Genomic DNA, 9,610 nt, shown 5'->3' with positions numbered 1-9,610 from the left:
TTCCTCTGTAAAAGGAGGGGCACTATTAACCTACCTCACAAGAGGTGTTGTGAGGATTAACTAAGGGTATGTCTACACTACGGGATTATTCCGATTTTACAGAAACCGGTTTTTTAAAACAGATTGTATAAAGTCGAGTGCACGCGGCCACACTAAGCACATTAATTCGGCGATGTGCATCCATGTACTGAGGCTAGCGTCGATTTCCGGAGCGTTGCACTGTGGGTAGTTATCCTGTAGCTATCCCATAGTTCCCGCAGTCTCCTCCGCCCATTGGAATTCTGGGTTGAGATCCCAATGCATGAATGGTGCAAAAACAGTGTCGCGGGTGATTCTGGGTAAATGTCAAGTATCAGAGGGGTAGCCGTGTTAGTCTGGATCTGTAAAAGCAGCAAAGAGTCTTGTGGCACCTTATAGACTAACAGACGTTTTGGAGCATGAGCTTTCATGGGTGAAGACCCACTTTGTCGGATGCATGACATCCGACGAAGTGGGTATTCACCCACGAAAGCTCATGCTCCAAAACGTCTGTTAGTCTATAAGGTGCCACAAGACTCTGCTGCTTTTGGGTAAATGTCGTCACTCAGTCCTTCCTCCGTGAAAGCAACGGCAGACAATCATTTCGTGCCCTTTTTCCCCTGGATTGCCCTGGCAGACATCATAGCATGGCAACCATGGAGCCTGTTTTGCCTTTTGTCACTGTCACCGTATGTGTACTGGATGCTGCTGACAGACGCGTGTCTGTGTACTGGATGCAGTGCTACACAGCAGCATTCATTTGCCTTTGCAAGGTAGCAGAGATGGTTACCATCCCTATTGCACCGTCTGCCATTGTAAATTGGCGATGAGATGGTGGCTATCAGTCATTTTGCACCGTTTGCAATTGGAAATTGGCGATGACGGTTATCAATCCTTTTGTACCGTCCGCTTCTGTCATGGGTGCTCCTGGCTGGCCTCGCTGAGGTCGGCCTGGGGCACATGGACAAAAATGGGAATGACTCCCCGGGTCATTCCCTTCTTTGTTTTGTCTAAAAATAGTCAGTCCTGCCTAGAATATGGGGCAAGTGTACTAGAGAACCAGAGAGGACAGCCACTCCATGTCAGAGCCCCAGAGACCCCGCAGAAATGATGAGCTGCGTGCCATTCTAGGGGGTGCCCCTGCAACAACCCCACCCGTTGCTTCCCTCCTCCCCCAACCCTCCTGGGCTACCGTGGCAGTGTCCCCCCATTTGTGTGATGAAGTAATAAAGAATGCAGGAATAAGAAACAGACTTTTTAGCGAGATAAAATGAAGGGGAGGCAGCCTCCAGCTGCTATGATAGTCCAGGGAGTACAGAATATTTTCTTTAGACATCAAAGGGGGGTGGAGGGGCTGATGGAGCTCAGCCTCCAGCTGCTATGATGAGGATGGTTACCAAGCATTTTGTACCATCTGCTGGGAATGACCAGGAGTCGTTCCCATTTTTACCCAGGCGCCCCCGGCCGACCTCACCGAGCCCAGCCAGGAGCACTCACGGGACGATGACAGTTTACCACCATTTTGCACTGTCTGCCATCAGGAAAGGAAGGGGAGGGGATCCTGCTGTTCAGCGCCGCAGCACCGCGTCTACCAGCAGCATGCAGTAGACATAAGGTGACATTGAAAAAAGGCGAGAAACTATTTTTCCCCCTTTTCTTTCACGGGGCGGGAGGGGGTGTAAATTGACGAGATATACCCTGAACCACCATGGACAATGTTTTTGACCTGTGAGGCATTGGGAGCTCAGCCAAGAATGCAAATGCTTTTCGGAGACTGCGGGGACTGTGGGAGAGCTGGAGTCCTCAGTCCCCCCTCCCTCCCTCCATGAGTGTCCATTTGATTCTTTGGCTTTCCGTTACGCTTCTCACACAGCACTGTGCTGAGTCCCTGCTGTGGCCTCTGTCTATCATAGCCTGGAGATTTTTTCAAATGCTTTGGCATTTCGTCTTCTGTAACGGAGCTCTGATAGAACAGATTTGTCTCCCCATACAGCGATCAGATCCAGTAACTCCCGTACGGTCCATGCTGGAGCTCTTTTTGGATTTGGGACTGCATCGCCACCTGTGCTGATCAGAGCTCCACGCTGGGCAAACAGGAAATGAAATTCAAAAGTTCGCAGGGCTTTTCCTGTCAACCTGGCCAGTGCATTTGAGTTCAGATTGCTTTCCAGAGCGGTCACAATGGTGCACTGTGGGATACCGCCCGGAGGCCAATACCGTTGAATTGCGGCCACACTAACCCTAATCCGACATGGCAATACCGATTTCAGCGCTACTCCCCTCGTCGGGGAGGAGTACAGAAATCGGTTTAAAGAGCCCTTTATATCGATATAAAGGGCTTTGTTGTGTGGACGGGTGCAGGGTTAATTCTGTTTAACGCTGCTAAATTCGGTTTAAACGCGTAGTGTAGACCAGGCCTAAGGATACAGTATTTTGAAGGTGTTAAGTGCCAAGTATTATTACTGTATGCAGTGTTGTTGTAGCCATGTCTGTCCCAGGATAGTAGAAAGACAAGGTGGCTGAGGTAATATCTTTTATTGGACCAACTTCTGTTGGTGAGAGAGACAAGCTATCAAGCTTAGACAGAGCTCTTCACCTCTATAGCTCTGTAAGGTTGAAAGCTTGTCTCTCTCACCAACAGAAGTTGGTCCAATATAAGATATTACCTCACCCACCTTGTGTCTCAAGTATTCTTACTGTGTGAGTCAGTGTGTAGCCTAAACTTACTAAAGAATGGTGTGATGAGGGTGCCTACACAGGGTCTGAGTAAAGAGAAAGGGCCAATTAACCCTGTGACAGGCTGCACCAGGGAAGGAATCAGGTCTGGTAAGTTTTTAACTGAGGATGAAACCTAGCTGGGCAAAAGGCAGGCTAAACTGCTATAAAACAGGAAGTGGTGAGTAAGAAGGGGCCTGTGGTCACACTGTGGGCTTAGGGCTTGGCTACACTTGAGAGTTACAGCTCTGGTGGTGGCTTTACAGCACTGTAACTTACTCCCTGTCCGCACTTGCAAGGCACATACAGCGCTGTATCTCCCTGGCTACAGCGCTGCTCTTGCAGCGCTGGGGTGCCAGTGTAAACAGTGATTAATCTTACTATGCTGTAACTGACCTCCAGAACCTTCCCATAATGCTTTTTAAGTAAGGATAACACTCTTTGTTTTGTTGTGAACTCGAAAAACAAACACAGCTACTGTTTGCTGTGAATGAGGCAGGCAGGGGGATGAATGTCCACAGCTAGTGTTTGCTTGAGGAGAGAAGCAGCCCCGAGAGGGGGGTCCTTTTTGGAGCAGCTGCTTATCTGATCTGAAGGCTATTAGCATTTAGTGAATGAGAGAGGGGTGGGGGAAGGGGTCGAAACTTTTAAAATGATTGAAGGTTGGTGCTGTGTATCGTCAAGTCCTTAGAACTTGCAAGGCAGGGAGCTGACACTGTCAAAAATCCACTCTCTCTCTGTCTCCCTCACGCTCCCTGTCACACTCCACCCCACCCCCCTCTTTTGAAAAGCACGTTGCAGCCACTTGAACACTGGGATAGTTGCCCATAATGCACCACTTCCAACACCGCTGCAAATGCTGTAAATGTGGCCACACTGCAGTGCTGGTAGCTGTCAGTGTGGCCACACTGCAGCACTTTCCCTACACAGCTGTACGAAGACAGCTTTAACTCCCACCGCTGTATAGCTGCAAGTGTAGCCAAACCCTTAGAGAGGGAAAGGAGGAAACTGGGGGGAGAATAGAAGTCCTGGGATCCTGACTCTGAGGGAAGGGTGCACTAAGGGTGGCAAAGGAGCCTGATAGAGGTGAAATAGGAAGCAGCCCAGGGAAACGGCAACAAGATTTGGGACAGTGCAGACTGTCATTGCTGAGCATATGGTCCATGGGCTGGAACCCGGAGGAGTAGGCAGGCCTGGATTCCCCTACCAGTTACTGGGGAAGTGACACAGATGAGAAAGTGGAACAGAAGATTGCCTGGGATGCTCATCCAATAGGACTTTGATACTCTGGAAGGGGAGAATTATAGTGACCTGGCTGGGGTCACCAAGTCATAACTTGACTCTGGAGAGAGAGACAACAGGGAGAGAAAATGAAGGAGGGGGCATCAGACTGGTGGTGAGCTAATCCCAGATGGGCCACAAGAAAGCACCACAATGGTGAGTAGTGAACCCTGTGACAATTTGATTTACAGCTCCTAACAGATGTCGTCCTGGCAACACCAAAATGAAGGAGCTGTCTGTGTAGTTACAGAACAAATGCAGAATGGTCAGCATCAGTGTAAATTCCCTGTGGCTTCTACCAACTTCCTCAATTTTGAGATGGAGAAACCTTTTCCTCACCTTCATCCTCCCTCTCTGACTTCCATGGCTGGTGTCTTTTTGTCTGTATTTGAGATGGTAACTCTGTTAGGGCAGGGACCTAGTTTTTATATTCACCTGTAAAGCATCATGCACATCTGTGGCTCTACAGAAAGAACTGATGCTCTGGCCTCTGAACCATGTGCAGTTCGATCTCTATTTCCACGCATTCCTGAAAACAAGGCTACAGATTTTGGTAGCCACTTTTCACAAAGTGGCCTTTTGTTCACGAATAGCAAACCTGCGGTCACAAATTCATTTTGGGTACAGTACCAAAGAGCAGACAGATGGTAACATCACCAGAGGTAGATTTGAATTGGTGACCTCAAGGTGAAAGACTCTATTACCACTCTGCTGGGTAATATATTTCTTGGGTACATAGGTTATCTATAGCCATGACATTTGTAGTTGTTCCTCTTAGGATTTTTGGAGGTTTTATTTTTTTTTCTTCATCTGAATCTACAGTCATACTACTTACCCACAAGCCCTTGTCGGTAAACAGCTGTTGGCACAGTTTCACTCTGTGAGTCAGTAAATCGTTAAAAATTCTCATTAAAGTTAGAGACACAGAAGTTGTTTATTTGCACATATCCCATTCACCAGTAGATGTCCTCAGTCACAAAGCTACTGTACCATCGTAGTGCAAGTGTTGGATAGGACTAGCGAGGAGCCAATTTATTACGACTGTAGGCTTCAGATCAACCCTATTTAAACAGTCTCTGAACTCTCTAGATTTGGCTCTTTAGTGAACCTTTACATACTCACCAGCTTGGTCCTGGGATTCTCTGATGCCCTATAACCTTTTCACATAGATACGAAGGTGATCAAAAATTCCTAATATTTAAGATCAAGTAGATTCATCCAAAAGTCTTAATTTCTAACAGTAATAGTGGCAGGCCCTGGTTTATGTTGCCATTTGAAATACTGTGGTATTTTTTACATGGCCCTGATCATTTGGAGGCTCTGTCCAAGTTTCCCCACTCTGTCTTCAAGGCTGGTTCCAGGTTCATCCTGTCTTCACTTCAGGTTATATAGAGGTCACAATTTTCCAGTCTCCTATGTGTTGCTCTCCAGTAATCAGCACTCAGGGTATGTCTACGCTGAAGCAGGGAGTGAGCTTCCCAGCCCAGGTAGACAGACTTGCACTAGTGAGATAGCATGCTAAAAACAGCAGTTTGGACATTGCAATCTGGGCTCTCAGGTGGACTTGAGAGCCCAAGCCACAAAATCAGCAGCGATGCAGCTTTCTGCCTTGAGGAGTTGAGAGATTTAACACACTGGGGAGACAAGTGGTGTTTTTTTTTTAATGGAGGTTTTCAGCTAGATTTCATTTTGACCTGTCAGCCTTGTCCGCATCCCTTTAAATGACAAATTGTACCTTTTATTTTTTTTTTTTTTTTTTTTTTTTTAAAGATTCTGACATACATCATAGTGGGGCTTGAGCTGCAAAGATCAGATTCAGAGCCAAACTTTCCCAAAGCTCTCAGAGGTTTTGGTTTTGGTCTGTCCCTGCTATATCTTCTTAAAGGCAGGATTAGTTATTGCATCAAACAGGTATGACATTAGCTACACAGGCTCACTTGTCAGACTATCACAGAGAGAGGTTGTGTTTTGCCAGGTTCTGGTGGCCAGAGGGCCTATGTACTATATATATACACTTTGTAATAGAACATTGAGAATAAAGCTTTCCTAATGGTAACCAACTCCTTTCTCACCGGAAAAGGAGACAAGAAAAGATTAGGGGCTCTATTCTGGCCTTTGCTGCAGCCCCTTTTTAAAAATCTTGGTCTTAATTACCAGTTTCTTAAGAACTGCTCAGAATAGGTTTTTTAACGTGGTTTTTTTTTTACACATTATTTTTGCACCAAAATAGGAACAATGTCATTCCACCTTCTGAGCTCAGAATGCACCTGTTCAAAACCCTGCTGCATGTGAACAGGGCCAGTTCTACTAAGGTGGGAGCATAGGTGGTTCCTTAAAGCAGTAAATAGCCCATGCCTCTCTGTGGATGACCGTTGGGCAGTGAGAAGCAGACCTCTCAGCACGAAACTATTCAAAGTAAGATTTCCTGCTCTAATATTGACTTTAGCCTTAAGTATCACTGGTTTGTTTTTCTACACCATAGTTTATCTTTCCTGCAGATCAATATGAGGGATGTAGACATGGCCCTGTCTGACTTTTTGCCAGTCAAAAGATGGAAAAACATGTCTCTTTGTGCAGCCAGGATAAGGGAAAGCAGAAAGTGCTTTCTGCTGTGTATACCTCTCCCTGGGTGAGAGCTAGAGTTCTGTTAGCTAAGGAGAAGAACAAATGACCTAAACCTCCTCCCCCCGCCCAAAATGCATTCATCCTCTGACAAAGAAAACCAACTGGTGTGAGGATAGAGCTCCCAATAGTGGAGGATGACACACTATTGATGTGATCACGACAAGAGACCCACCTTCATAATGAGGAAAGGAAAGTCTCTTCTCCCTGCACCATCTCCTCCTTCAGCTATTTGTTTTAATTTGAAAGAACTGGTCTATACGCTGGGGCCCCAACACTGTACAGGGTGGACTGCAGAATTTCCCTTGGGCCATTAAGCACTCAGTGCAGCTATCTGGAACTACATGGTGTAGGAGGTGGGGAGAGTCATTTACATGCCCTTTTCACTCAGTGAGCTCTCCCATTCTTGGGCAAAGAGCTGTGATTTCTTTGGTTTCTGCCTCCTGCAGCAAGCTGCCTGTTCTGCTGAGTGGGCTGGCCTGCCATGAAGCTGGTATTCACAACCTTCGAGAGTTTGTGTACCCTAGCTGGCCACAGGTCTATCTTGCTATATCAAGACTATGGAGTGTCATCTGCATAGCAGGAGGCTTCCTTAGCATACAATTCTGTGCTTTTCTCTCCTGATTTTCTTTCAGTGATCCAGCATTGCCAACCCCAACTGTGCAAAACTAATATGTTAAGCTCTCAAAATCATGAAACTGGCTTAATAATCATCACACTTATTTTAAAAAATGAGGTGCTTTCTCTTTGCCTTCTGGTTTCTGATCCTTCAGGGAGTGCTTAGATCACATTTTCAAGATTTTCCTCCCACAACAATGAAGGCCAGAAACTAACTTCTTAAATGGAAGCAGAAATTCTCATCTATTCACATGCCCCCAGGAATAGGGGCTTTAAGAACAACACCAAATATCGTGAGACTAGTGATAAGATCACTAGAGGTGGTAACACTGCTGATCCAAATTTGGGAGATGGGGAGAGAGATACATGTGTGAGCTAATAGACCAGGCCTGCTTATGAAAACAGAAAGGACTCTGATCTTTCCATCAATGATCATGGTGGTAGTCTTTTGTTTGAAATTCTTTTTCTCTCCCATGCACAGTATGTACGTTAGTCTAATAAATTAAAATGGTAACATACTGCTTATGGCTCTGACTATACTATGATTCTAATCAAGTTAGCAACTTGCTAACAAGAGAACCAAGTTTAAATTCATTTCTACCTAACACAGTTCCCCACTCTAGGGCTTTTCTATGTGTCTGTGTTCAAGGAGTTAGTAAACCCTACTAAAAATGGCTTCCCGTTTTTTTTGTTTGTTTAGCTCAGTCTTATTTATGGAAAAAAATCCATAATTTTCCACCCAGAAGAACTAAAATCTTCTCCTTCATTGAGGGGGGAAAACCCCAATTAACTTGTGCTGCAAGCAGAGCAGGTCACTCTCATCATTCCTCTTTAATACACATTTTTAACTTTAATGAATCACTAGCAAAATGGCCACCCAATTACTAAACTATGTTTCCCAAAAAGCCACAGTCATAAGGTCAAAGTTCATATTACCCTATTGGGTATTAAAAGCCCCAACTTCTGACCTTCCCTTCATTAATGGGATTTTAGAATCCTTTGCTCCCATCTGGCAAGACATATAGCTGTGCAACAAAACATACAACTTACATATATTTAAATTATTAACTTTACAACCACCCTTTCTGGATTGCAGAATATACCATTAATTTTTATAATCATCCTTTTGGTTTTTTCTAGGCAGAAGTAAGTAAATAAATCACTCCTCTTAAGCTCAGAAAGACCTGTTAAAGACAGAGCCATTACTTTAAAAAAACAACACCACAGAACAAAACTTCTCATCCAATATATTTCCTGCCCTAGGCTAAAATTTGTATGTTTCGATATTACTCTATCATTCACCTTCCCCTCCTCATCTCTCTCCCTCTCACACACCTACACACTCACTCTCTCTGCCATTCTGCTATGCAACTTCCTGGAGATTTCATTTAACTGAAACAACTGGGCATCATACTGAACAAGGGCTTGCCTGGGAAGGTAAAGTCTATAGGGATCAAAATGTTGGAGGACCTGGAGAGGCAGGCATCTTTAAGGTCCTAAACTTGTAAACAGATCCATATGGGCTGTCTCTGTCTGGCCCCTGTGCAGAGCTCTGTGAATTGTGGCTTTAGCTACAGTTGAGAGCTTGCTTGACATCACTTGGAACTCACTTGGAAAGCCATCTGAATTTAACTTGGCCTCTATCCTTTTTTTTTTTAAAAAATCTTGTTCATGCAAGGCATCCAAATGTTTAATGGACTAATTCTAGTGTAATCAATTTAAGACTCTCTCAGGAAAGAATTGTGGAGAAAGATGCCACTGTTGTGGGAAAACAGTGGATGGCACTGTTGGTTTGTAGCTATCAATCAATAAGGGATGCAAGGCTTAAGATGCAGTATTTTAAAACAATAATTAAACAGTTAAAAATGCAGCTGGGCCCAGGGCTGTCAAACCTGTTATGGAGGAGTCATAACAAAGACAGACATTTAATTCCTATTTTGGAGATGCTGCAAATGAACATCTTTGAGAGCAAAGGTGATGAGAGCAAATGACTATCTCAAATCCAGTGTTTCGGAGTGGCCTTTTTGATTTGGGAACTTGGCTGCAAAAGAAATAAAGCTTAGTTGATAATTAGGCTAATGACAGTCATAACAGCAAAGGAAGCTGTGCTGAGAACTGCATGCACAATGCTGAGATGTTTGCATGCCTGTCCCAAATGGCATCTTATGATCATGGTTTACGAAGAAGGAAGGGATGTTTTTGAGGACATCTTTGAAGCCTTATATTGATTATGCATGCAAGGCATGCTTCTCCTTAGCAGTGTTTGTATCTCCGTTACAGTGAGAGTGTGTGTGTGCATGCGCACGCAGTTGGACTGAACTAATCTTGAAGGGTATGAAACAGTGATTCCTCGGTG

The 9,610-nt window shown here is 44.8% G+C and overlaps 1 protein-coding gene across 2 annotated transcripts in view; it reads right to left on the bottom strand.

The window, feature by feature from the left end:
* The window catches only part of TYW5 (tRNA-yW synthesizing protein 5), a 124,644-nt gene that overhangs the window by 31,963 nt on the left and 83,071 nt on the right, over positions 1 to 9,610 (bottom strand). The window lies entirely within an intron of this gene.

This window comes from Mauremys reevesii, linkage group 11 (assembly GCF_016161935.1).
Source record: "Mauremys reevesii isolate NIE-2019 linkage group 11, ASM1616193v1, whole genome shotgun sequence".
Classification (NCBI taxonomy): domain Eukaryota; kingdom Metazoa; phylum Chordata; order Testudines; family Geoemydidae; genus Mauremys; species Mauremys reevesii.
Note: the sequence above shows the minus strand (reverse complement) of the source record. Positions and strands in the feature narration are given on the sequence as shown.